The 6,000-nt window shown below is 37.1% G+C and overlaps 1 pseudogene; it reads right to left on the bottom strand.

Moving 5' to 3' along the window:
* Positions 1 to 288: 288 nt before the first annotated feature.
* LOC123936518 lies at positions 289 to 873 on the bottom strand (annotated as a pseudogene).
* Between the last annotated feature and the right edge of the window lie 5,127 nt (positions 874 to 6,000).

Here is a 6,000-nt window from a genome sequence, read left to right as displayed (position 1 = left end):
GGACAGTTATGATGCTTGTAGTCTTCACTTATTGTTCCTAAGTGATTCTTGCAAAGAGATGATTTTACCTATTGATAATTCAAGATTACTAAAATCACAGTGAATATTTTTCCAGAATCAAAAGCATATTTTATGGAATAAATGTGTGCCAGTGACTATAACACAAATGATGTTTGTATCTTGCCCCCTCTAGTCTTTCCTGGACAAATCCAGCACTCTCATTCTTTGAGAGGAGGAGCATCTTCCCAGCATTTTCTTAGAGCTGTGACCACATCTTTATTCCTCAAACTATATGAGTGGTTTGAGCATTGGGGTGAGGATTGTATAGAAGGTGGATACAAACTTGTCTTTCTCTGTTGTGTGGTAAGAATGGGTCAGCACATTTGTGTAGAAGGCTGCACCATAGGAAATGATCAGCACCAAAATATGGGAGGAAGAGTTAGCAAAGTCTTTATGCCAGCCTTCAGCAGAGTTCATCCAGTGTATCGTAAGCAGGATGCATTTATAGGAAACAGAGATGATGGATATAGGGATGAGCAGCATTAGCACACAGCAGCATACATCAGAGTCTCATAGAGTGATGTATCAACACATGACATTTTTAATACTGCTGGAATCTCACAGAAAGTGATTAATTTCTTGGGAAATTAATCAGTAGGGGAAATTCATGGTGAAGGGGGTCATCATGAATCCATCTAAGGAGCCACCAACCCAGGAGCCCATCACCATGAACAAACAAATCCTGCAGTTCATGAGGGGAGGATATCCCAGGGGTTTGCACACAGTCATATACTGGTCAGAGGCCATGAGGCCTAGCAAGAAAAATTCACCTTCAATTAGGGTTAGTCTTAGAGGAAGATCTGAAGTATTCATCCCAAAAAGGAGATGATCTTTCCCTTGGATAGAAGATCTTGCAGCATTTGGGAAGAGTTAAGCAAATGTAAACTGTGTCCATGAAAGCTGGCTGAGTAAAAAGTACATGGGTGTATGGAGGTGAGAGTCCACATGGATGAGCAGAATCATGATCACTTTGGCTGTTGCAGCCACCAAAAAAATGGAGAAGACCACTGCAAAGATAAGCCTTGGAATGCAGGATGTGTGATGAGGCCCAAGAAGATAAAGTTGGTGGCGTTCTGGAGAATGGCCTTCATGCTCATACCACATGGTAGTTCCTGGGGCTCCAAAGGCAAAATGTTGCTAGGTTAATTAATAATTGATATTTTGGCAAAGCCAACTATGGATAATATGTCAGAAGCAGCATGGGATAATGGAAAGAATATAGAATTCAGAATAATTTTGAATTGTAGTTTCAATATTGGTATAATTATGGTCTATGTGATATTAGACAGACACACTATAACACTTTCATTATCTGTGAAAGGTAATCATAGGTCTATATCTCTGTGGGCTGGGCATGAAATATAAATATAATAGTTTATACAAAACCACTTTCAAAATTTGCTTTATTTTATTCTGAACTATCTTCTTTATATTCTTTATAAGCTTATTAATTTAGATTAAATATTTTCTGAGGTTGCTAACTACGCCTTCCCCTCCATATTACTTTGCAACAGAAATTCAAGGGTTGATTGAATTTAAGTTTTTCTCTGCAGTGAAGTTTGTTACCTTATTAAGATCATACATAGACATACATTTGTGATTTCATAAATTGATAGAAAATAAAGATGGACCCAATAAATCTAGAGAATTTAGTATTGGGTGCTGCTGTTTATTATTATTTTTAATGATAAATCATCATCATCATCATCATCATCATCATCATCATCATCATCATTACTTTTGAGAGAGATAGGGAGAGGGAAGGACAGGCAGAGGGAGAGAGAAAATCCCAAGCAGGTTCCACATCCAGCACAGAACTCAATGTGGGTCTTGATTTCACAACCCTGAGATCATGCTCTGAGCTGAAATTAAGAGTTGAATGCACCCACTGAGCCACCCAGGTTCCCTGGGGCGTCTGATATTACTAAACAGCTTTTTGAATGGTTGGGACATTAGGGATTAACAGGGCAGTGCTACTAACTTAAACTGAGGATCAGGGTCAGTTGGGCTATGGTGAGATGTGCTGCCAAAGAAGTTCGCCTTTTTAGGCATAGGTAACTTAAAGCAGTTGGATCCCTTTTTCTCATGGGATAACTTGAGATGAGAAATCTCTAATGAGTATAGTCATGAACTCTATTCCACAAGGAGGAGTTTGAGTTCATCATCATGGCAGTCCTTTTGGTTACTATTGTGGAATAGTATGAAAATTTTGGACTACATAGGAGCTCATATTATTCTATTGTGACCTAAGCCTTTTTTAAATTATTGGTCAGCCAAAACACTAACATAGTTTTTTTCTGATAGGGTGGAATCCTGAATCTATTAAAATGTTATATTATCCTAGGAATCCATTGCTAATTTACTTTTTCATTCCTTAACATTTATTTTTGTACTGTGTTACAGATCCTTCATGTTTATAAGTAAAGGCAATTCTGGATGGGAAAATGATTTCTGAATTTAAAGGGAAAAAGAAATAATACTATTAAAACTCCCTTGAACTAATTTTCATGCTTTTTATCTTTGAGGAAGTTATATGAGTATTTTTTGATATGTTCATGGATATTGGGGAATGAGTCTATTATTGTTATCATCATATTGTGTTTTTCCTCTTGTATTTCAGTGACAGACTTACTGAAGTGTATTTCCACAAAATGTATTGGCCATCAATACTATAAATATACCCGGATTTTTGGTTCCATAATAATGAAATTTGTAGTCTGTAAAGCATTGAAAAGGAATAATTATCCTTTTATGTGGAAACAAAATGAATCAGGGTACTAAAGAGACTTATTTTTCTTTCTAAATGTTCATCACAAATGGATTTATATTATCAGTGATATTCTAAACAAATAAGTAAGACCAGGGGGGTAAAATAAAATCAATTTTGTGTCAACCTACATTTCTTACACCTTATCAGCTAAGCAGGATTAAAAACAAGTGTCTGGATAGTTAATAAACAATACCTTGTATTTACCCCAAAGATAGAGATGTAGTGAAAAGAAGGGCCATATGTACCTCAAAGTTCATAGCAGCAGTGTCCACAATAGCCAAACTGTGGAAAGAGCCAAGATGCCCTTCAACAGGCAAATGGATAAAGAAGATGTGGTCCATATATACAATGGAATATCATTCAGCCATCAGATAGGATGAATACCCAACTTTTGCATCCACATGGATGGGGCTGAAAGAGATTATGCTGAATGAAATAAGTCAATTATCATTTGGTTTCACTTACTTGTGGAACATAGGAAATGACATGGAGGACACTCCGAGAAGGGAAGGAAAAGTGAAGGGGGGAATCGGAGCGGGAGATGAAGCATGAGAGACTGTGGACTCTGAGAAACAACTTGAAGGTTTTAGAGGGCAGGGGTTGGGGAGAAGGGCGAGCTTGGTAGTGGGTATTAAGGAGGGCACACAGTGACTGGAACACTGGGTGTTATATGTAAACAATGAATCTTGGAACACTACATCAAAAACTAATGATGTATTGTATGGTGACTAACATAACATAATTAAAAAAATAAATAATACTGGATATCAACTGTAACTCAGCAAATTTGATGAAAGTCAGCTTATTTTGCCTTCTTTAATATGCAGAATATTTTCTTGTGACATGCACAGGTCTCACTCAATACAAAGAGGCAGAATTTAAGATATTACAACTGAAATTGTGTTTATAAGGTTTTGCAATGAAAATTGTCTTAGAAAATAACAAATTACATTTGAATCAAAATGTGGGCCACATAATTTATTTAATATGAACACTCAGATTGGACTCTACAGGGTATTGACAGGGGTAAATCACTCTTTTTATTATTATTACTAATACTTTCAATTAGCCACCGTATAGTAAATCACTCTTATTGCCTCAAATCTCCTTGATTAAGGAATGAAAAATTTTCTAGCATTATTTAAAAAGATATTACTCATTTATTTGAGAGAGAGTGAAAGAGAAAGTGAGCACAGATGGAGAGTGAGAGGGTGAAGCAGACTCCCCACTGAACAGAAAGTCTGAAGCAGGCTTGATCCTAGGACCCTGGGATCATGACCTGAGTTGAAGGCAGACACCTAACTGACTGAGCCACACAGGCACCCCACATTTAGATCCTTTCTTAGTGTATATCCTAGAATAATAGATTATGAAAGTTGAAGGAAAGATATAATTTTAAACCAAATTTCATATTTCAAAAATAACCATACTCATTGCATTAAAAAAATAGACAGGTTGCATGCGTGTGTGTGTGTGTGTGTGTGTGAGAGAGAGAGAGAGAGAGAGAGAGAGAGAGAATGTGTATAGGGAACAGAGCCTGCTAAATGTGTAGCACATTAAGAGGTTTAGGACTTGTTTACTTTGTCAATGAATGAAATATATAAAATACTAAATATACTGAGTATATAAAAACTAATGTGAAACGTGGTGAAAATGCACAATTAATCATGACAGATAATCATATCAAAAACTGGGCAGAAAATAAAAACAGACACTTCTCCAATGAAGACATACAAATGGCTATCAGACACATGAAAAAATGCTCATCATCACTAGTCATCAGGGAGATTCAAATTAAAACAACATTGAGATACCACCTGACACCAGTTAGAATGGCCAAAATTAGCAAGACAGGAAACAACGTGTGTTGGAGAGGATGTGGAGAAAGGGGAACCCTCTTCCACTGTTGGTGGGAATGCAAGTTGGTGTAGCGACTTTTGAGAACAGTGTGGAGATTCCTGAAGAAATTAAGAATAGAGCTTCCCTATGACCCTGCAATTGCACTACTGGATATTTACCCCAAAGATACAGATGTAGTGAAAAGAAGGGCCATCTGTGCCCCAATGTTTATAGCAACAATGGCCACAGTCGCCAAACTGTGGAAAGAACCAATATGCCTTTCAACGGATGAATGGATAAGGAAGATGTGGTCCATATACATGATGGATTATATTATATTATGCCTCCATCAGAAAGGATGAATACCAAACTTTTGTAGCAACATTGAAGGGACTGGAAGAGATTATGTTGAGCGAAATAAGTCAAGCAGAGAGAGTCAAGTATCATATGGTTTAACTTATTTGTGGAGCATAACAAGGAACATGGAGGACATGGGGAGATGGAGAGGAGAAGGGAATTGAGGGGAATTGGAAGGGGAGGTGAACCATGAGAGACTATGGACTCTGAAAAAACAACCTGAGGGTTTTGAAGTGGCCGGGGGTGGGAGGTTGGGAACCCTATTACTCCAAGGTGGTGGGTAATAGGGAGGGCACGTATTGCATGGAACACTGGGTGTGGTGCAAAATCAATGAGTACTGTTACGCTGAAAATAAAAAAATATATATATCTAAAAGAAGCTGTACAGGGGCCCCTGGGTGGCTCAGTGGGTTAAGCCGCTGCCTTCGGCTCAGGTCATGATCTCAGGGTCCTGGGATCGAGTCCCGCATCGGGCTCTCTGCTCAGCGGGGAGCCTGCTTCCCCCTCTCTCTCTCTCTGCCTGCCTCTCTGCCTACTTGTGATTTCTGTCTGTCAAATACATAAATAAAATCTTTAAAAAAATAAATAAATAAAAATAAAATAAAAGAAAAGAAGCTGTACAAAACTAAAAATTTCTCTTCTGTGTCACTTGCCTATTTTGTTTGAATATAATTGATTACAAATATGCGTTTGACAGAGATAATAAGTGGTTTTCATAATTATTTATCTAGTGATTAGGGGAAAATAATTCAAATTCAGTGTGAAATAAAAGAGACATGATAAAAATAAAATAAAGTAGAAGAGAAAAAATTATTAAAGTAGAAGAGAAGAAGAAGAGAGGGAAGTAAAAGGGGGAAGTAAAGAAAAATAAACAAGAGATAAAGTAAAACAGAAGCCATACATTTTCTAAAAGTTATTTTGCATAAATCGCTTTAAGCATAAGATAAATTGAACTTTCTAAAAATGAAATGCAT

This window comes from Meles meles, unplaced genomic scaffold (genome assembly GCF_922984935.1).
Source record: "Meles meles unplaced genomic scaffold, mMelMel3.1 paternal haplotype, whole genome shotgun sequence".
Taxonomy (NCBI): Eukaryota; Metazoa; Chordata; class Mammalia; order Carnivora; family Mustelidae; genus Meles; species Meles meles.
Note: the sequence above shows the minus strand (reverse complement) of the source record. Positions and strands in the feature narration are given on the sequence as shown.